The sequence below is a fragment of the Scyliorhinus torazame genome, chromosome 16, assembly GCF_047496885.1.
Source record: "Scyliorhinus torazame isolate Kashiwa2021f chromosome 16, sScyTor2.1, whole genome shotgun sequence".
NCBI lineage: Eukaryota > Metazoa > Chordata > Chondrichthyes > Carcharhiniformes > Scyliorhinidae > Scyliorhinus > Scyliorhinus torazame.
Genome location: NC_092722.1, coordinates 161,722,457 through 161,744,816, shown reverse-complemented (window position 1 = coordinate 161,744,816; position 22,360 = coordinate 161,722,457). Strand labels below are relative to the sequence as shown.

The following is a 22,360-nucleotide window of genomic DNA, read 5'->3' as shown; positions in this document are numbered from 1 at the left end:
CAGCCCCCACACTATTTAACCTTGCTTTTGACTTCCTGTTTGGGCATCAGGTCCCTCTCCCATGGAGCCAAGGCCATTTTCCTAGAACTTTGTCTCAGTGGTGCTGTGCTCTGTTCTCAAGAAGAGCCGGCAAAGTGGCTGGAAGCCCGCACCTATAGTGGCTCCCAAAGCCAAGGCGACACCCTCTTGAGTTTCCTTGGCAGCTGCTTGAGTTGTCAGGGGAGGCTCCATTGCAAAGGCCACCACTGTTGAGTTGATAGAACTAATTCCATGTTTGACAGATTGGTATCCATGCCCTGTATGAAGCCTCAACACAAATTGAAGTTGAACTTCATGCTCTAAACAATTGTGTGCAAGTTTTCCAGCTGATGTTCAGCACACCTAGCATGTCTCGGTATATCACCATCACCTTTCCCGGATAGACTGAGACCTCAAAGTCAACATCTGAGCTGTCTCTCGCTCAGCAGGTGTTTGAAATGGAAGCTGGAGCACTCTAACTTCCTGTACTGGCTCCAACACAATTGTCCCTGATAAGATTCCCATCTTGTCCCAACAACATGGTTTCAGTATCTGAATTGGTGCTTGCAGCCCTGTTTTGCGGCACGGCGCGCCCACGCCGGCAGCGGGATTCTCTGACCCGCAGCCGGCCAATGGGGGCTGGATTCTCCGCACCCTGGTTGGGGCGGGCCGATCGGAGGGCAGAGGGGGGCGCAACACAAATTGACCCTTTGGACGCTGCCGCCATGCGCATGAGCGGCCTCCCACCCGGAAGTGCGGGGGCCCATATCTGCAGCAAAAGCTGCTAGTTTTATGCCGGGTCCCTGTTAGTCCCCTGCGGGGCTAGGATTATGTGGCCGTGTCACGCCAGTTTTTCTGCCATGAAAGGTTTGACGCCGGCGTGGGGACATAGTCCCTTAAACAGAGAATCCAGCCCGGGATTTCCCATTGTGGCCATCCCCACGCTATCGAGAAACCCGCGAGTGTGGGTGAGCTGCCGGAGAAGCGAAGGATCCCGCAGAAATTGATCCTGCATTATCAAACAGGCTGGTCTACTCTGGCTGAAGTGCCAGAGGTATGTCCCTGTCTTCAGCATTTATAAGAAATAGAGGGCCAAGGCTTAATAATTAGTGTAAAGCAGAGAGAAGGAGGCAGAGAAGAGGCCAATGAAATTACTTGCAGTTGCCAAACTGTGTTGCAGGGTGAGATCAATAGAATCGCTGGTGTGCAGTGTTTCAGATATAAGAGTGGGGATGTGAGGGTTGCAATAGCGGTGAGTGTGTTAGTCTGAGGAGAAGGAGTGAAATGATTATATGAGAATGAAGGGAAGTGGAGCGAGAGGAATTGCAAGTATTGTGAGTAAAGAGGCAGGTGGTGCGGGAGAAAATATGCAGAGAGGAAGAGAGAACTATTGTTACTGCTAGAACTCTGGTGAGACAATGGAACTTCCTTTGAGTATTGTAACCGTGTCCTGGGAGCTATACTCCTCACATTGATATCTTATGACATTGGCAGTGGGGTTTCTGCCGGGTGGGTTTTTTGCCCCTGGTAGGCGGGTATGGGGGCATTGTGGGCAATGCAGGAGGGAAATGAGGGGATTTCCTTCCTCCTTTCCACTACCTGTGTCAAGGCCTCAATGTCAACATTGGAAAGCCTCGGTGATCTCTCAGTACTTGCAGTAACTGCTTCAATGTATACAGCTCCATCTCCCTGTTGTCTGCAGATCCAGTGCACATCCACTTTAAGAGCTGGTCACTCTCTTTATATAGTGCCAGAAGCGTCCAATATTGGGTACTCCAAATAGACGGACAGCAAAATCATTACACGGGCAATGCTAGCCACACACAGCACAAGTACTACGTGTTTCCTAGGACAACACCAATATCCGCTTGTAATGGACAGCCCACATCCTGTGGGCATGATTGAACTTCTAGGCTTTATGACTGCCTCCCCAAATATAAGGGCCATTGTTAGAATGGTCAAAATGATACTTGATTAATGAAGGTGGCATTTTTGTTTGTTAAAATCATTTTCATAATCTAGAATTTATCTTCCACGATTTTTCTAGCAGCATAAGAAAAAATAGACCCACTCCTCATTGTGGCACTGTTTATATCAAATGTTTAAATGATGCCCCGTCTAACCAACATGTATTTTATTGCTGAGACAGGTGGCCTTCCATCCTCTTCCATTGGTTACCCAGTAAAGCTCGGAAATCTTTAAAAGAGCCACTGATCTAAATCCTTCATTAGGTGAGTGAAGAGGTAGGTTACACAAGCACAGCATATATAGACAAAGCCAATGATACAAGATGATGCTTTGAATGTGAGTCTTTGCGGATAATCAAGTCTTTACAGGTCCAGGCAGTGTCACTGGAGAGAGGGATAATCACAGGTTAAAGAGGTGTGAATCGTTTCAAGCCAGGACGGTTGGTAGGATTTCGCAAGCCCAGGCCAGATGGTGGGGGGTTAAATGTAGTGAGACATGAATCCAAGATCCCGGTTGAGGCTGTACCCATGCATGCGGAACTTGGCTATTAGTTTCTGCTTGGCGATTCTGCATTATCGTATGTCCTGAAGGCTGCCTTGGAGAACGCTTACCTGAAGATCAGATTCACACCTCTTTAACCTGTGATTATCCCTCTCTCCAGTCGCACAGTCTGGACCTGTAAAGACTTAATTATCTGCAAAGACTCACATTCAAAGCATCATCTTGCATCATTGGCTTTGTCGATATAAGCTGTGTTTGTGTAACCTACCTCTTTACTCACCTGATGAAGGAGCAGTGCTCCGAAAACTTGTGATTCCAAATAAACCTCTTGGACTTTCACCTGGTGTTGTAAGGCTTCTTACTGTGCCCACTACCTAGTCCAATGCTGGCACCTCCACATAATCATGTCAGCAGCAGCACCAATGCCGTGGAAACTCAACCCTTCATAGTTCTGATGCTTAGTACGAAATGTTTTATTTCTTGCATTTTATGGCTATTTCAAATTTCCAACATTACAGTTTCTTCCCCCTTTTGATCCTAAACTTTCATTTCTACTTTTTAACATAAAAGCAAATTTCACCCAACCAGGTTGGAAACTTAATGATTGGTATCAGTTACAGTTACAGTCAAGGTAATAAACAGACACTACATGAGGGATTGTCAGTGTGCGTGCTTTCAGGCTCCAGTGAGCGCATACTGTAATAGGATAATAACTGTGATGAAGGGAATTTGTATGCTGAAAGCTCTAAATGGCCAAGTACCATTATGAAAAGTACCTGTCACCTATATAAAAATAATTACCTTTCATCTAAACAACACTGGGTGCGTTAGGACAGAGCAGAATTTACTGAATAGATGTCGCTAGGGAAATAAAGATAAAGAAAGTTGGAGCTTCCAAAGAAATGAAATGCCTTACTGTAAATGAAATTGTGGCAAAGGAAAGTAGTTTAATTAGGATAAGTGAAATGATGAGATAAGAAGCTGTATAGGTAGTTTAACCAGGTCTATACTGAGTGGAAATGATTTGAGAAGCTTCGGTAGGAACACTATTATTAAATCATTATGGAAACAAGGTGAACGCGTGCAAACCTGGCTCGTTAGGATGAATATACCTGCTTAGCTAATCTCCATTTTATTCTGAAATTTGTAGGGATGGCAATAGAATGGGGGGAATTAATCAAGAACTAGGCAATCTTTTTCGAAAAAATTAAATTTATCAATGAACGACGGCTTCTATTTTTCTATTTGTAAAATTATACCAACTGTAAATCATGGGCAGGTTTGTCTCTGGAAAAAAGTTATCCTCGCCAATACCCCTATTGTCAAGTACTTGTACATATGGGCATGGTTCAATAAAAGAGCAACTCACTTTAATTTTTTACAGTGTCGTGCAGGTGTAGATTAAAGCTAAACATTTAAGGAGAACAAGGATGAAAGTCACAGTTTTATAGTGAGTTTTGTTTTAGACTGAGACCTATACGATAATTGGAAATGCTTGTTTACGGCATCGAGAAGCCTTCAAATAAAAAATGTCAATGTCATAATATCCACTCATGAATATAATGAGATGCAGACAGGCAGTGATTGACACATAGGATGACCAGTAAGCATACAACACAGCACAGCCAATCACCAGACAGGATACTACCACTATAAAGCCAGAGGGCACTAGGTTTCCCGCGCTCTCGGGACCCAGCTACTGAGACAGAGTCCACGAGCTAGCAAGCACAAACACCATGCGGTAGCTAGTAAGTCTGGTCAGGCTACTACAAGGTCACTAGTCAGATCAGTGTAGTGTCGACCCACAGCTGAATATGTATAGCAGTTCATCTAGTTGAATAAAACAGTGTTGGATCTTCTCCTGTGTTAGACGTCTGTTTCTAACTTCCCTGCATCGAGTGCAGTCCACATCGAACCAACCTGCCTAACACATCAGGCAAAGCTTTCAGAATTGCTGCACCTAATGTACACGATTGATTGCTTTAAAACTTTCATTTCCATTGATGACAAGGGACTTAAGAAATATGAAATAATTGCTGCCCTTGCGTTGTGCCCAATGCTGAGTTTTGTTTTTACGTGGTTTTTGCATTCCAAAATATACTACCATGATTGGCAGGAAATTTTGGTGTAAGTATTGGTGGGCAAGATCGATGTAGAAACTAGCGCAGATTTTAGTGTATCAAGATGCAACACCAGGAAATTAAGTGCTCATTAAATGTGTTACATGGTCAGTGCAGAATGTTTTCTGTTTTCATTGTGGTTTGCAGGTTTTCTTTTCCTTCAAGGTATTTCCAAATTATTTTAATACCTTTCTATTGTAGCATTATGCTTGTACTGCAGAGAACGGCGACAGTGGAGGGTAGAAAAATGTCTAATGATATGTCAACGCAATTACCCATTACATTGTGTGGACTTGAGTACTGTTGTTATGGTAACACAGAGGGGAAATGCTCTTTATAATATGCTGGGGTAGAGCGACTCACAGTGCATACTTAAATCACACATTCACACATGTGTATGTGGAGCTTCAATCGAGACAGCAAAAAACAAAATCAAGTGGGTGTTAACCGGCAAGTTCAGGGATAATTTCATGAATAATTGCAAATTAAATATATAATACCACATCCAGCAAACTGCATATCATCTATTGTTTGAAATTATGGCCAAAGTGCTCATTATGCACAGTGTTAATTAACAAAAGAATTTATGTTTTGATTGCATTTCAAAATTAATGTAATTAATTTTGCTTGTGCACAAATAAAACACCACTATTCAGCTATTTGGTCAAATCTGTTTCAAAGCAGCTGAATTTTGAAGGGAAGATTAGCATGTGCTGTGGATAATTAGTGCACGCTATTTAAGATTGGAAATGGGTGAATTAATCAGGGACTACCGTTGGTTTGTTAAAAAAAAGTTGCATCTGGCAACTTGAGTTTTTCTTTTGAGGAACTGACTATTTACGGAACTGAAGGGAATGAGGATGTAATGTTTCCAGGAGGTACAGAGTGAAAGGCCAAACTGGGTTTGGCCAGTTTATTTTAAACTGAAAATAAAGCCGTTACCGCGGCAACAAAACAAACGTCCCAGCCCAGGACTATCGGGAACTGTCGGTCCGGGTCTGGGAGCCGGCTTGAGTCACTGTCTGTGCGGAGTCTGCACGTTCTCCCCGTGTCTGCGTAGATTTCCTCCGGGTGCTCCGGGTTCCTCCCACAGTCCAAAGACGTGCAGGTTAGGTGGATTGGCCATGCTAAATTGCCCTTCAGGTTAGGTGGGATTACTGGTTTACGAGGATAGAGTGGAGGTGTGGGCTTATGTGGGGTGCTCTTTCCAGGAGCCGGTGCAGACTCGATGGGCCGAATGGCCTCCTTCTGCACTGTAAATTCTACGATTCTATGATTTAAACATCCCGCTTACGAGCCCCAGCTGGGCCGGCCTCTGCCCGCTCACCTCAGGAACTTGTATTCTCCGAAGCCCATGGGGAAATCAATCAGCTATTCCCTCGTGATCCTGGTGAGGATCATCACAGAGTAGATGTTGGGCTGGATTTTCAATTTGTTTCTTGGACGTAAAATGGGCGATGCCCGATTTTTATTAACTTTGATTTCAATGAAAATTGAGCAGTTTCTATACTCGGCAGGTGTTTCGCAACGCCAATTTTAAACCTGAATGGAAAGTCAGAACTCTACACCCTGTTGTGTATGGATTTTCAGAAAATGTCAATAAGTCCCACAGGACTCTTTTTTCCAAAAAAAGGATATTGAATGTATGATACAAGAAAAAATGCAGCAGAATGAATAGAAACTTTGTGGATAGACAGACCAGAGCTGGGGGGAGGAGTGAGTATGATATATACCCTGGTGAGTGCTGGGGCACCTTTGTTCTTGGCATAGAAAGATAGTTTGGACCCTGTTGTGTTATGTACTCTGGGATAACACAGGCTGCAACTGGATGCAGCGTTAACCAAAAGATACTCCAGACCTTGAAGTTAGTTCAATCTGATTTATTGAACCAGTAGCACAGTTAGCACAGTTCTCTATGAGTTCGACTCTCTGCTAACCTAAGTGTGGTTACTCTGTCTGACTGAACAAGACTAGCTCTTAGCCACGTGCTGGAGGTGTGATACTGTACATACACCCTGACTCACTCTGTAGATGTTCATCAGTGGAAAGAGATGACGTGCGAGTGCCTCGTGCCTTTTATAGTGAGATACCACCCCTGCGTGTCCTGCCTGCTCATTAGTCATGTCCTGTTCTCTGTGTTCATTAGCTGCCTGTCTGTATATCATTACCTGCATGTCTGCATATCATGACATCTCCACTTTTTTTAATGTTTTGTTGGCACATGGGAATGTACTTACATGTGGTGGCATATATTAACATATTTACAAGCGGTGGCATATGTGAACGTATTTCCATATGAAGACAGCTGTCTAATGTGAACAAAACAATTGTTCATAAGTCCAGTCTCTGGGGCTTGCGCCTGATCCTTGTCGACCGCCGGAGAGGTGGCGGTGGGGACGACGGCGCCTTGACAGGCGGGATGGAAGCCTGACAGGTGGCCTCATAGTTCGAGGTATCAGGAGGTGACAAAACAACGGACCGAAACAGAGAAGAAAGCGGTTGCGGGCAGGCAACTTTGCGCAGTGCCCGTCCGTTTTGTCGCACAACAGAACCATTAGCCATACGTACAACATACGAGCGGGGTACAGCCTGTCGAACAACGACAGCTGGACCAGACCAGCCACCATCCGGTATCTTGATCCTGAGAGTGTCTGCCAGGGATAACACGGGCAAATCAGTGGCATGAGCATCATAGCCCTGCTTTTGCTGGTTTCGGAGCTACTGCACCTTCTGCAGCACCGAGAGGTGAGCCAGGTTGGGCAAGTGTATGGCTGGAAGTGTCGTCTGCAAGTCCTTGTTCATCAGGAGTTGAGCCGGCAACATGCCAGTGGACAGTGGGGTCGCCCTGTACGCAAGCAGCGCGAGGTAGATGTCAGAAGCAGAATCCGCGGCCTTGCAGATGAGCTGTTTCACAATGTGTACCCCTGTTTCAACCTTCCCATTGGACTGCGGATAGTATGGGCTGGAAGTGACATGTTTGAAATGGTATGACTTGGCAAACATAGACCACTCGTGGCTGTTGAAGCACGGGCCATTGTCACTCATGACAGTGAGTGGGATACCATGCCTGGAGAACGTCTCCTTACAGGCCTTGATGACGGTCCGATATGTGAAGTCTGAGAACTTCACGACTTCAAGGTAGTTGGGGAAATAGTCAATAATCAACACGTAGTCACGACAATTCGCACAAAAGAGGTCGATGCCAACCTTGGACCACGGGGAGGTCTCAATTTCATGCTGCTGGAGCGTCTCCTTGCTCTGTGCTGGCTGGAAGTGTGGCCCTCGATGCGTAGGCTACCGGTGCCCAGGATGAAGTGTCATCGCGTTGAAGCAGCACCGCACCGATGTCATCCTGGCTCGCATCTGGCGAGATCTTTGTCTCCCTGACTGGGTCGAAAAATGCCAAGACAGGTACAGTGGTGAGCTGGGTTTCAGCTCCAACCACTCTGCCTGATGTGCTGCCTTCCACTCAAAAGCAGTGGACTTTTTCACCAAGTTTCGTAGGGCCGTGGTGTGTGAGGCCATGTTTGGGATGAACTTGCCCAGAAAATTGACAATATCCAGGAAGCGCAGCACCGCCTTCTTGTCTTCAGGGACCTTCATGGCTTTGATGGCCTTGCTCTTGTCTGTGTCCGGGTGCACGCCCTGCTGAGAGATCTGGTCACCTAGGAACTTGAGTGTCGACAAGCCAAAGCAACATTTGGATCTGTTCAGCTTCAGGCCATTGGCATGGACATGGCGGAATACCTGCTGGAGACGGGAAACATGCTCTTCAGGGGTCGTGGACCATATGATGATGTTGTCCACGTATACACGAAACCCTTCAATGCCCTCCATCATCTGCTCCATGATGTGATGGAAGATCTCCGATGCCGAGACAATGTCAAACAGCATGCGATTATAGAAGTATCTGCCAAATGGTGTGTTGAAGGTGCAAAGCCTTCTGCTGGACTCATCCAGCTGGATTTGCCAAAATCCATGTGATGCATCTAACTTGGTGAAAAAACGTGTGTGTGCCATCTCACTGGTGAGTTCCTCCCGCTTCGGGATGGGGTAGTGTTCACGCATTATATTCTTATTGAGATCCTTGGGATCAATGTAGATGCGCAGGTCTCCCGAAGACTTTTTAACACATACCATCGAGCTGACCCAGTCACTCGGTTTGGTTACCTTGGAAATGATGCCCTGTTGCTGAAGATCCTTGAGCTGTGCCTTCAGGCGCTCCCTCAGCAGAGCCGGGACCCGGCATGGTGCGTGGACCACTGGCTTGGCATCAGGTCATAGCAGAATCTTGTATCGATATGGCAGCGTGCCCATCCCGTCGAACACATCCGGATACTGAGCGAGGATGTCGTCAATGCCGGCCTGAAGATCTACATTTGAGGATGTCGTTGTGTAAACCCGCTGCACGAGGTTCAGCTGCTTGCAGGCATGCGCGCCAAGTAGGGATGCCCTGTCTGGCTTGACAATTTCAAAACGTAACCGTGCATGGGTGCTCCGGTTGGAGACGAGTAGATGGCAGGATCCCAGTGCCGTGATGGCATTTCCGTTGTAGTCCAGGTGCCTGTGGGCAGCTGGAAGGACTTTGGGGGGCTTCTTGATGCGTTTGAAATCTGCCTGTGAGAGGAGGTTGGCAGAAGCACCTGTGCCCAGCTTAAACTTGATGGAGCAGTGGTTGACCTGCATCACCGCACGCCATTCGTCCGCAGAATCCACAGCGAGGATGGATTGAATTTGTGATGAATTGGATGTGGCATATTCACATTTGGTAATGATGCCCACACAGAAGGCGGAGTCCAGGCATTCTTCCTCTGGATCCGCTGTGCTGCCAGGATCAGAATCCTGTAATTGTTGTTGCACACTCTGAACGCGCCGTCGTCGGAATTGGGAGCGCTGGCCCCTGATTGGTGGTGCAGACCTGCGCAAGGCTGCATAGTATCCAGGCTTCCCGCGGTTTAAACATCGCCTGCCTCTTGCAGGGCAGTGTTTCTTTAAGTGGGCATTGCCGCAGTTCGAGCACGGCATGATGTCGGTGTCCTGACGCTCTGCACGTCATCACACATGCGCAGTGCGGTCGACAGACGTCTGCACCTGCGCAGTGTGGCTGTCGTCCGCTTCGTTATCCCGTCCGCATCGCGCATGCGTGGGGCCCCGGGAAAAGCGCGCAAAATGGCTGCTTTCATCAATGCTGAAGCGCTGCATCCAGGAGATGGCCTGAACACTCTCTGCCTCGTGGGAGGCAAGTTTGTAATTTTCAGCCGATTTGTACTGGGCATAGCGATTTCTGGCGTGCTCATGCACTGTGCATTTTTCAATCGCGACTGGTAGGGTCATAGGCTTGATTTTCAGTAGCTGCTCTCTCAGAGGATCAGAGTGAACTCCAAAAACGATTTGGTCCCTGATCATGGAGTCAGCAATATCACCAAAGTTGCAGGACAGCGCTAGCAGGTGGAGGTTAGTTAAGAAGGAATTGAAAGATTCATCTTTACCTTGTAGACGCTGTTCAAATATGTAGCGCTCGAAGATTTAATTAGTGTCCACTTCATAGTGACTGTCAAACTTGTCCAGGATGGTCTGAAACTTTGTCTTGTCCTGGCCTTCGGTGAAGTTAAACGGGTTGAAGAGTTCGATGGCTTGACCACCCGCTGTTGAGAGGAGAAGCGCGATCTTTCTTGCATATGACGCACCCACGAGGTCTGAAGCTCCGATGTGCAGCAGAAACTTTTGCTTGAATGTCCGCCAGTTGGCACTGAGATTGCCGGAGGTCCTGAGCTAGTGAGGAGTCTGAATCTTCTCCATGGTGCCGGGATACATGCGCTGGTCGTCACGGAACGGACTGAGGTAAACCACCCAGATTAAGCAGTCTCCTGGTAGCATGTTGTGTTATGTACTCTGGGTAACACAGGCTGCAACTGGATGCAGCTTTAACCGAAAGATACTCCAGACCTTGAAGTTAGTTCAATTCAATCTTATTTACTGAACCAGTAGCACAGTTAGCACAGTTCTCTATGGGTTTGACTCTCTGCTAACCTAAGTGTGGTTACTCTGACTGAACCAGACTAGCTCTTAGCCACATGCTGGCGGTGTGATACTGTACATACTCCCTGAATCACTCTGTAGATGTTCATCAGTGGAAAGAGGCGGAGTGTGAGTGCCTCGTGCCTTTTATAGTGAGATACCACCCGTGAGTGTCCTGCCTGCTCATTGGTCATGTCCTGTTCTCTGTGTTCATTAGCTGCCTGTCTGTCCCTGTCTGTATCTCATTATCTGCATATCATGACAGACCCGAGCATAGGGACGATAACCTGGAACTTTGCTCATGATGCAAACAAGCAGTTCAGCAAACAGTGAGGACTGTCAAAGCCTGCACGAGGATGTGGACAGGCTCTGGACATAGCATTCTACATGATTTGATTTTAACAGCAAAGAAGCAGGTCATTTGGGCCATTGTGTCCATGTTAGCTCTCAGTAAGAACAACTCAGCCAGTCCCACTTCCCTGGTTTTTCCCCACAGCCATGCACATTCTTTCTCTACTGGTGCTTATTTAAATTATCTTGTAAAGCCATGATCGACTCTTTAGGGAAGGAAATCTACTATCTTTACCTGGTCTAACCACTGGTGACCTCCCCTGACGGAGTCATAACTACGTTCAACCGCCTCATGATGTTGCTCTGCCTTCTCTGCACAAAACCTGTTTGATGCTCAGAAACCACGTCTGGCACATACCCCTCCATCCTACCTGCCAACACCGTCGCCAGTGCTTTCACATCCGTATTTAACAATGAGATGTGCCTCTACGACCCACACTCCAGCGGATCTTTCCCCTTCTTCAGGACCAGTATAATTGACACCTGTGACAGCATTGCTGGCAATTCCCCCCTCACCGCAGCCTCACTAAACATCCCCAACAGGTGTGGGGGGGAAGGGGGGAGATGTCTGTCGCAAATGGCTTACAAAATCCGGCTGGAAAACTGTCCGGCCCCGGGGCCTTTCCCGACTGCATTCCCCCGATACTCTCTATCACGTCCCTCAGTCCCAGCGCCTCCTCCAATGCCTGCCTCTTCACTTCCTCCAACTCTGGGAACTTCAACCCAACCAGGAATCGGCCCACATCCCCCTTTTCTCCGCCTGGCTCAGCCTTATACAGCTTCTCAAAATACCTCCCGAACACCTCATTTATCTATCCCGGTTCCAACACCACTCTCCATTCTCCGCCCGCACCATTAACATTTCCCTAGACGCAGCTGGTGGGCCAACATACAGCTCGTCTTTTCTCCATACTCATATTGCGACCCCCTCGCCCTCCGCAGCTGCCCTACCGCTTTCCCGTAGTCAAATTGACAAACTGCCCCTGCAGCCTCTTCCTCTCAGCCAGCAACTCCTTAGTGGGGGCCCTCAAGTATCTCCTATCCACCTCAACCATCTCGTGCAGCAGCCGCCTATGGTCCTCCCTCCCCCTCCTGTCCCTGTGAGCCTTAAACAAAATAATCTCCCCTCAAATCACCACTTTCAAAGCTTTCCAAAACATGGCCGCCGACACCTCCTCGTTCTGAATAAGCGCCACATAATTCCCAATCGGCACTCTTACCTTTTCACAAAACACTTTACCAACCAAAAGCCCTGAATCCAACCTCCGCCTTGGCCTTTGCATCTGCCCGAACTGAGCCTAACATCCAGCATGGTCTGAAATCACAATTCCCGCATATTCCGCTCCCACCACCTCCATCAGCTCCGCCCGATTCATCACAAAGAATGTGGTTCTACAATACACTTTATGCACATGCGTGAAGAAGGGGTATTCCCTCGCTCCTGGGTTCCTGAACCGTCACAGATCCGCTATCCCCATACGCTCCATAAAGCCACCCAGCTCCTTCGCCATCCTTGACCTTCCCATCGACTTGGGGCTCAACCTGTCCACTTTCAACTCCATCAAACAGATGAAATCGCTGCCCATAGTTAATTGTGCGTATCCAAATCCACAATCGCTGCCAGTAACCCCTCTAGGCGCATATACGTTGACTAATACCGCCGGCATCCCCTCCAGCACCCCAATCACATTTCTCCCCCCCCCCCCCCCCCCCCCCCAGGTCCCAAGCTTCCCTGGCCCTCACAAACCCCATTCTCTTGCTCGACAAAAAGGTCGGCCCCCTCGACTTCTGATCGAACCCCAAGTGAAATACTTGTCACACCCATCCCGTCCTCAGCTGAACCTGATTCTTCACCTGGAGATGCGTCGCCTGTAGAAAAATCACCTCCCCTCCCAAACCTCTCAGGTGCGCAAAACCCGGGACCTCTTAAGCCACCCATTCAGCCCCCGGACGTTCCACATCACACCTCCATTCCCCTGTATTGTTCGCCATCATCCCCCATCAGTTCTGTCTCACTTAATCCCACTCTGAACCGGGCCCATACAAGATGGCCCCCCTCTCCGCCCATGACCACGCTCACCCTGACACGTGTGCTCTCAATTTTCGTGAACCCGGTGTGGCGGCTGTGGACTGTGTCCAGCAAAGCCACAGTTGAGGGGAGCCGTGCTGCTGGCCGTGGGGACCTTCGGCGAGGGCTGGGGGGACTGGTGGGGAGTGGCCAGGGGGTGGCGAATGGGTGTCCAGGGGGGCACTATCTGGCAGGTCGGGTGCGTGTGTGGCTGGCGCCATGATGTATGGCATGACTGCTGCAGATAATCGGCGTGCGCAAGCATGTCCACGGACCCTGCAATTCTCCAGGTGTTTATATCTGCAAGGCCTTGTGTTTTATGTGGTGCGGCTGCTAGCCCCCCACCGGTTGGAGGATCGGTGATGGGGCCTTGCCGATTTTTACGTCGCAATACCAGACACTTCCTCCGGACACAGCCTCAAAATTGGAGAATCCAGCCCTATGTTCTCCCATCAGAGATGAATCACCTCCGATTTGTATTCATGCTGGGAGCAGGATTCCAGAGGCGATTCACTATCCCTTGCCATGCAAATGTATGCATGGGGAATTGCGAGGGATTGCATCATGAATCCCGCTATCAGGCTGTCATTTTGAGTAGCCCCCTCCCGCCCACAGTACGTGGGTGACCCGAACTCCTCATCATAGACCCCCTATTACAGACCGGCCCCCCGCCCCCCCCCCCCCCCCCCCATTACAGGAACCTCTGCCTGGAAGCGAGATAGCTGTCCAGACAGAGATAGTGAAAACAAAAATCCCTGCTTTAAAACTGACCTGTGCCCTACATGTGCTGGCTCAGGCGGAGAAAGGAGCACCTGCAAATTCATAGAAAGTAAAAGCCACATCCGCTGGGTTTAAACCCCTGCAGATCTTTGATCTGCACGACTTTAATTCACATCAATGGGAAATTGGTTTTGCTAGGCTTTGATTAACAGCTGGCACACAGCCAGCTGTCTGGATCATTTAATTTAGTTTCCGTTCAGGCTTGAATGGATCTGAAGTACCCACCTGTGAAACTACAACATCTAGCTATGATTGACAGCTCTTGGACCACATCAAAAACAGTTAAGTGTCTTCCGCAGAGAAAAAGAGGAAGTGAGCTGGATTCTCCACCACATCAGGACTCTTGTCACCAGTGCTGGGTGGCGGAGAGTCCAGCCCAAGATCTTATATGTGCCAAGTATAGTAATCTTCGTTTTTACTCAGTTGACCAGAAATGCAACTTAAAAACCCTTTTATTTTTCTCTATAGCCACCTCACAATACTTTAATGAGCAGCAACTACTACTCTTAATTCAGTCTCTCACTCTGATACCTTTAATTATATGCCTGAAGAATATAAATATGGATGGAGTTTCCGAACACAAAGTGCATCTTCTGCTTCACATGGGTGCACCCCCCCTAACTTATCTAAATTACCTTGCAAACTATTCATCTTGTATGAATTACAAATTGTTCCATTTAGCTCCCTAAACTGTTATTGAAAATGATGAGAGTGCAAAGGTTGGAAGTATATATGACTTCATAAAATGGAAGAAACAGAAAATTTGAAAAGATTTTGTAGCTGAAGAATTATATTTGCAAACCAATAATGTTCACCAAAATTATGCTACTGAACGACTCTACAGTCAGGTGAATATAACTGCATAAAAAGGAAGCCATTCATAATGGGTTATTTCATACCAGAAGATTTAAACTGAGTTTTCCTCGGAGCCTATGCAATGCAGAATGTTGTCACGGTAATCAAAAGGTATTTAACACCCACTGTGTTGCAAAGCACTTTACTGATCTGGTTATGAACAGAAGCCAGAAATTGAGACACAGGACAGCAGAGAATCTGAAAGTTAGCACAGAATGTGCTTTATTTTGTATAAGATAAGTTGTACTGCTAAATTAAATGAGTCCAATAATAGCTGCCGTTCTATTTGTTCATCTTATTGCGGGATAACGTTGCTGTTGTATGAAAGCTCATCTCTCCAGATGTTTGCTCATTCTGCCTTCAGAGACTGAATACAGAGTGATTGAACATACATGTGAAAGACATGCATATGATTCAAGTGACACAGAAATGCTATTGCTGCACCGCTGGCTCTTACTATTCTACATAATGGACAGTGTAACTCAAATCTTACAAATAGGACCAGTTTATGGGAGTTACTAACACCACTGAACCCAAGAATGCAGCCATGACAGATGCAAATGTGGACGTTGCCAGATGTATTTCAGTATATTGATGCACAATTTGATAACACAGTTGGAAACCACTTGGCTCCCATAGTTTCTGACAAGGGGGAGGTGGCTGAGTTCTAACAGTCTGAATTGCTCCCTTTCTGAGAAATCTGAATCGACACAGTGTCGCAATCTAAAATTGTTGAGCAGATGGCAAAATCACAGTTGCTGGGCAGAGAGAGCATCCACATCGGTTGGCAGGAAACAAATCTGAAGCCACCAGGAAAGGAGGGAGAGAGTTAATGAACTGGGGGAGGATATTCTGAAAGCATCTCAACTGTAAAGGAAGAAGGAGCCTAATGGAATTTACATCTGAGCAAAGCAACATCAAGGGACTAGTGTCATCCTGAGCTATGCAGCAGCCCCAGTGAAAGCTGTTAAGATATAGTCTTATGCATGTGTAAACCTTTGCAGGAGGTCCCAGATTTAAGAACATTTCCCAGGTCACGAATATAGCATTATACAAGCTCAAGTCTCCGAGAGGCAGAGATCCGTGCAATTAAAATTATCTTAGATTTAAGAGGATGGGATGCAAGAATTTATTGGCATGACCTGTGGTTTTACTTTCTATAATTGCTGACTGTTTTAATGACCCATCATTTATGGTAATAATGATGGTGAAACTGTTCGCATTTTCCATCATTGCAAGTCTGAAATGGATGGAAACATCTGGAATCAGCCCATCTGCAATGAAACAAAGACATCTAACTCTCGGACTGGATTCTTTGGCTGCATCTGCTGCAAGATCGCCACGAGCAGGACGCGGACTATGTAAAGGTCCGTTGACCTCGGGCGGGAATGTCTGGTCGCCGGGCGGGCACGTCCGGAGAATCCCGACCCTGTTAGCGATTCTACACTTCGCGAGAGTCGATACTATTGAAGACTGCTCGGGGTGAAATCAATTAAAAGGTATGAAATAAATATGGCACGGTGGCACAGTAGTTAGCACTGCTGCCTCATAGCGCCAAGCGCCCGGGTTTGATTCTGGCCTTAGGTGAACTCTGTGTGGAGTTTGTACATTCTCCCTGTGTCTGTGTGAGTTTCCTCCGGGTGCTCTGGTTTCCTCCCACAGTCCAAAGATGCACAGGTTAGGTAGATTGACCATGATAAATTGCCCCGTAGTGTCCAACGGTTAGGTGGGCTATGGGGATAGGGCAGGTATGGTGCTCTTTCAGTGGGTTGGTGCAGACTCGATGGGCCAAATGGCCTCTTCAACTTTTATGCTCTTAGTCTCACTGCATAAAACTTTTAAAAATTTACATCTTGGAGTATGAGGTATTTTTGAGATCACAGTTACTGTTGAAAAGCCTCATAGGCTTTGAAAGAGTCACTATTATATTTGTGGATAATTAAAATTTCCAGTTAAGGAATTACACCGTTCCAATTTTTTTTAGTTGGTTTGATATTTTTGCTTCCACTTTAATCCACTGTTATTCTCCCAATAAAATTTCTTGCTATTTGAAAATTTTTAAACTGAAGTGATTCAGTTGTTTTTGCTTCCTGGTTTGCTAACTGTGTGAATACCTCAATGCGATTGGTTGCCTACCTGCTTGATGGCATAATTATTGCTGGATACCTGGAGATCCGCTTGACTTGGTGCCAAAATAAAACTGTCCTTAGGAAAGGGGGATCCATGCCACAGAGATCAATAAGCACTTATAGTCAGCTCCTTTGAAGTAACAACCAACTCCATTGCTTCACCACTGAATGTAAATTCCAGCTGAATGTGTTTATTGGATTAAAAATACTACCTTTAGGAGCAACATAAATCAGATGGGTGGGAAATCTAATATGGCAACTGCCCTTTTTAAAAAGTCAGGAATGTGATTGGTTAACCATTTTTTTTAATGGGAGCTTTTGACGATACAGTGAAATAAGTGTTTTGGGTTCTTTGATTGGTTACTTTTTAGCGGATATAAAATTTGAGCAAATCAGCATGATTCTTGTTAAATTTTAGCACTCGGTATTCTTTGTGTCAACTTAAGGTAGGGCATTTCTGGACTGTAACCACAATATCAGCTGTCGCCCTCCCAGTTCATTATCAATATGCTGCAACAAATAAGAAAGTGACTTGGATAGTTCTGCCATCGTCTCTAGTGACTGCTGCTCGAAGCGAGGGTTTGCTTAAAATATAAATCTACAAATGCCAAGTTGTTCTTTTCTTTTCCTTCAAAAGTTACCAGCTTGTGATCTCCCAGAGGGGAGGTGGCAATCAGAAAGAGAAAGATTTAAGGGGAGAATTTCTGCTCATCTGCACCAGTCAGAGCAGCACAATCTGTGTGGAAATGGTGAAGCCACTGCAAGAGACAGGGGAATTTCGAACATAAGTGAGGTATGTCCCAAATCAACGCTTACACTTTCTGCAATCTGGTTCAAAAGTCACTCATGCAAAGCTGGTTTGCCCTTAACTGGAAAATGGAATGGAATTGCAGCCATTCAAAAAGGTCACCGAATTGCACTATGTTCTCCTTGAACAAGGGCACCACCAGACCACCGTAGTCATGTGATTTCACTGTGACCAGAAATCATTACTGCAACTGCAGCAGATACTTCAATTAAATTAAGCCATTGTAATCACATTATGCTGCATTTATATTACAAGAATAGGTAAATTAATCCATTATAACCTCATCATTGTCTGTAGTTTCCGCTTTGGCCATTTATTTTGGGTTACACTTAGTTTAAATTCAGATATCGAGTTGACAAAAGTCACATTTGATGGCTCTTCCACTCCTCTTTGTAATGTTGGAGGATGAGAAGAGAACGGATGAGGGGTGAGGTGGGGAGGGCGACGTTTCCGAGACTTAAAGCCCACAGACCCAAAGCACAATGTGCGACACAACACAGGAGGAGCGTTCATACCATTTAACTTAACCTAATTTAGACGGACATGTTGACGTTACTGGTTGTGCACCATCTCTGCTTCACCAACCCGACAAATACTGCCAATCTGTGATTTACCGCAGGAAAATCTGAAGCTTAACGAGTAACAAGGATGGCCATTAGAAATTAAGATGAAAACAACTTTTGATTTTTGTGGATGCAACTTGTTCCATGACACGTGATGTGTTGGGTGTTCTGGATCACAAACAGGTCACCAACACTGGAAGTGGTGCAACTCTATTTTATTATAAGGTTAACTATATTAACATACTTGAACTGTGGGTAAATGCAATATCAGCTTTAACTGTTGACCCTTGCCTAGTCCTAACCAGGTGATGCGCTCAGCACACGGTGAATGTCTGTGTTGCAGGCTGTGAGCTCTGCTCCAAGCTGGCTGCTACTAGAATGAGAGGGAACTCTCCTGTCCCCTGTCTTTATAGTGCGTGTGCTCTCACTGGTGATTGGCTGCGGTGTTGTGTATGCTGATTGGTCCAACTGCATGTCCATCAGTGTGTGTGTGTGTGTGTGCACCATAATATACTGGTGTATATTATGACATCCCCCTTTTATATAAAGAACATGTGCCTGCGTGACAATAAATATCGTGTAGTGAATGTACCTGACTATGTGTGTGCGTGTTATTTACATGACTATGTACATGAGGCTAATCTATTTACACGGGAAGGTGCATGATGCAGAGAAATAGGGTGTCACACCAACAACGAAATGAACATTATATACAAACTACTGGAACGATGAAACAGGATAACAGAACAGATCAAAGAGTCCAACATTGTAAAACTCATAAGTCAAGTCTCTGAGGTGGGCGACGAATTCTGGTTGACCGTCAGGGTGGCACACCACTCGTCGTCTGGATCAATGCTGTGCACCGACAGCGGCTGGTGGTTTTGATTCGAGGACAGCCTGTTCTTTGTTATAACAGTGACTCGAAAAGGCTCTCTCGGGTCCTCGGTGTCACTGATCTGCGGGAAGTCGGAATCGGACTCGGTGAACGTGGGTTGAATTGCCCGAACGTTCCTGCGAGGCTGGCTGAAGCGATGCGAATTGGCAGGCTGAGCTGCTCGACAGCAGGCAGCATAGTGGCCAAGTCTGCCACATCGTAGGCATTGTCGTGGCTTCGAGGAAGAGCTGGAAGCGCTGTTTAAAAGTCTTTCAATTGACCCCGAGATTGCTGGCAATGCGGAGCGGCGGTGGCGGGTTGATGTTCTCCATACTTCAGGATGCCGGAATGCTGATTAGTTGCAGGTGGGTCTCAGAAGTGCTAGTATGCAACCACTCCTTGTACCATGATGTGTTGGGTGTGCTGGATCACAAACAGGTCACCAACACTGGAAGTGGTGCAACTCTATTTTATTATAAGGTTAACTATATTAACATACTTGAACTGTGGGTAAATGCAATATTAGCTTTAACTGTTGACCCTTGCCTAGTCCTAACCAGGTGATGCGCTCAGCACATGGTGAATGTCTGTGTTGCAGGCTGTGAGCTCTGCTCCGAGCTGGCTGCTACTAGAATGAGAGGGAACTCTCCTGTCCCCTGTCTTTATAGTGCGTGTGCTCTCACTGGTGATTGGCTGCGGTGTTGTGTATGCTGATTGGTCCAACTGCATGTCCATCAGTGTGTGTGTGTGTGTGCACCATAATATACTGGTGTATATTATGACAACACGTTCTGCCTATGCCAGCTTCCAACAGGTGACTGTTCTCCTGGACTCATGACAAAATGGCACGAGCAAAGCATCAGCAGAAGCTCCTTCAATTTCCCTAAGGTGCTGGGGTAATTGATGGGACTCATGTGGCACTGGTGTTTATCGATGGAGATTCACAGAACATCTTGATTCCATTCCCTTAATTTTCAGGTCGTGGGTGATACCCATCCGCACATCTCACAATGTCCGCAGGATCAGCCTGCAATGCATTAATTGTGAGGAGCGCCATCGCAGCTTGCATGTCCAATTAGCCTGCTGGCTGGCGAATTGGAGACAATTCATACCCCTGCTGCCCTGAGTCATGACACCATTTTTAATAGCACAGACCTGAGGCAGAGGTCAAGTTTAATGAAGTCCATGCCCTCACCAGAGTTCATGGAGGCAGCGATTGGGGTGCTGAGGAGCCATATCAGGTGTTTTGACAGACGTTGGGAATACTGCAGTATTCTCCAGAGCCAGTGACCAAAATGGTTCTGGTTTGCTGCACCCTGCACAATTTTGCTTTACAATAAGCATGACATTGTCCAGTGCATTGTAATGAAAGATGATGGCCGTAATGTAACCCAAAAAAATCAGAGTCCGTTCTGAGTGGGATTAGCGGGATCGTTCCCAGCACCTGCAGCACCGGGAATGATCCTGTGAACTAACAGCACTCGGCCTCGGGGCAGGGGGCACAGGGGGGGGGGAAGGGACCCTCCGAGGCCACACTCAGCATCATTTCATGCACTCAGGAGCTCCTCAGTGTAGGAAGAGATAGGGATGCCATTTTTAAATGGCGCCCGATCTTTCAACTCACCCCCCCCCCCCACCATGCGACCCCTGGGACCGTCCCAATGTCCAACCAATTGTTGGGGGGTCCTCAAGCCTCCCGCACTCCACCACACACTGGCAGGCACCCCCAGGCCTGATCCCCGGTACTTAGAACTATGATGTTGTTGCCATTACAGAGACCTGGTTGAGGGAAGGGCAGGATTGGCAGCTAAACATTCCAGGATTTAGATATTTTAGGCGGGATAGAGGGGGATGTAAAAGAGGTGGCGGAGTTGCGCTACTGGTTAGGGAGAATATCACAGCTGTACTACAGGAGGACACCTCAGAGGGCAGTGAGGCTATATGGGTAGAGATCAGGAATAAGAAGCGTGCAGTCACAATGTTGGGGGTTTACTACAGGCCTCCCAACAGCCAGTGGGAGATAGAGGAGCAGATAGGTAGACAGATTTTGGAAAAGAGTAAAATCAACAGGGTTATGGTGATGGGAGACTTCAACTTCCCCAATATTGACTGGGACTCACTTAGTGCCAGGGGCTTAGACGGGGCAGAGTTTGTAAGGAGCATCCAGGAGGGCTTCTTAAAACAATATGTAGACAGTCCAACTAGGGAAGGGGATCTACTGGACCTGGTATTGGGGAATGAGCCCGGCCAGGTGGTAGAAGTTGCAGTAGGGGAGCATTTCGGGAACAGTGACCACAATTCAGTAAGTTTTAAAGTGCTGGTGGACAAGGATAAGAGTGGTCCTAGGATGAATGTGCTAAATTGGGGGAAGGCTAATTATAACAATATTAGGTGGGAACTGAAGAACCTAGATTGGGGGTGGATGTTTGAGGGCAAATCAACATCTGACATGTGGGAGGCTTTCAAGTGTCAGTTGAAAGGAATTCAGGACCGGCATGTTCCTGTGAGGAAGAAGGATAAATACAGTAATTTTCGAGAACCTTGGAAAACGAGAGATATTGTAGGCCTCGTCAAAAAGAAAAAGGAGGCATTTGTCAGGGCTAAAAGGCTGGGAACAGACAAAGCCTGTGTGGAATATAAGGAAAGTAGGAAGGCACTTAAGCAAGGAATCAGGAGGGCTAGAAGGGGTCACGAAAATTCATTGGCAAATAGGGTTAAGGAAAGTCCCAAGGCTTTTTACACATACATAACAAGCAAGAGGGTAGCCAGGGAAAGGGTTGGCCCACTGAAGGATAGGCAAGGGAATCTATGTGTGGAGCCAGAGGAAATGGGCGAGGTACTAAATGAATACTTTGCATCAGTACTCACCAAAGAGAAGGAATTGGTAGATGTTGAGTCTGGAGAAGGGTGTGTAGATAGCCTGGGTCACATTGAGATCCAAAAAGACGAGGTGTTGGGCGTCTTAAAAAATATTAAGGTAGATAAGTCCCCAGGGCCTGATGGGATCTACCCCAGAATACCGAAGGAGGCTGGAGAGGAAATTGCTGAGGCCTTGACAGAAATCTTTGGATCCTCACTGTCTTCAGGTGATGTCCCGGAGGACTGGAGAATAGCCAATGTTGTTCCTCTGTTTAAGAAGGGTAGCAAAGGTAATCCAGGGAACTACAGGCCGGGGAGCCTTACGTCAGTGGTAGGGAAATTACTGGAGAGACTTCTTCGGGACAGGATCTACTTCCATTTGGAAGCAAATGGACGTATTAGTGAGAGGCAGCACGGTTTTGTGAAGGGGAGGTCGTGTCTCACTAAC

General features: G+C 46.9%; 1 protein-coding gene and 1 long non-coding RNA gene across 6 annotated transcripts in view; one reads left to right on the top strand and one right to left on the bottom strand.

The window, feature by feature from the left end:
• plpp4 (phospholipid phosphatase 4) overlaps positions 1-22,360 on the bottom strand; it is a 400,047-nt gene that overhangs the window by 292,418 nt on the left and 85,269 nt on the right. The window lies entirely within an intron of this gene.
• LOC140392446 (uncharacterized) overlaps positions 787-22,360 on the top strand; it is a 63,490-nt gene continuing 41,916 nt past the window's right edge. The window contains exon 1 of the long non-coding RNA XR_011935361.1: positions 787-1,072. This is a non-coding gene — a long non-coding RNA (uncharacterized lncRNA). The remainder of the gene's footprint in view (positions 1,073-22,360) is intronic.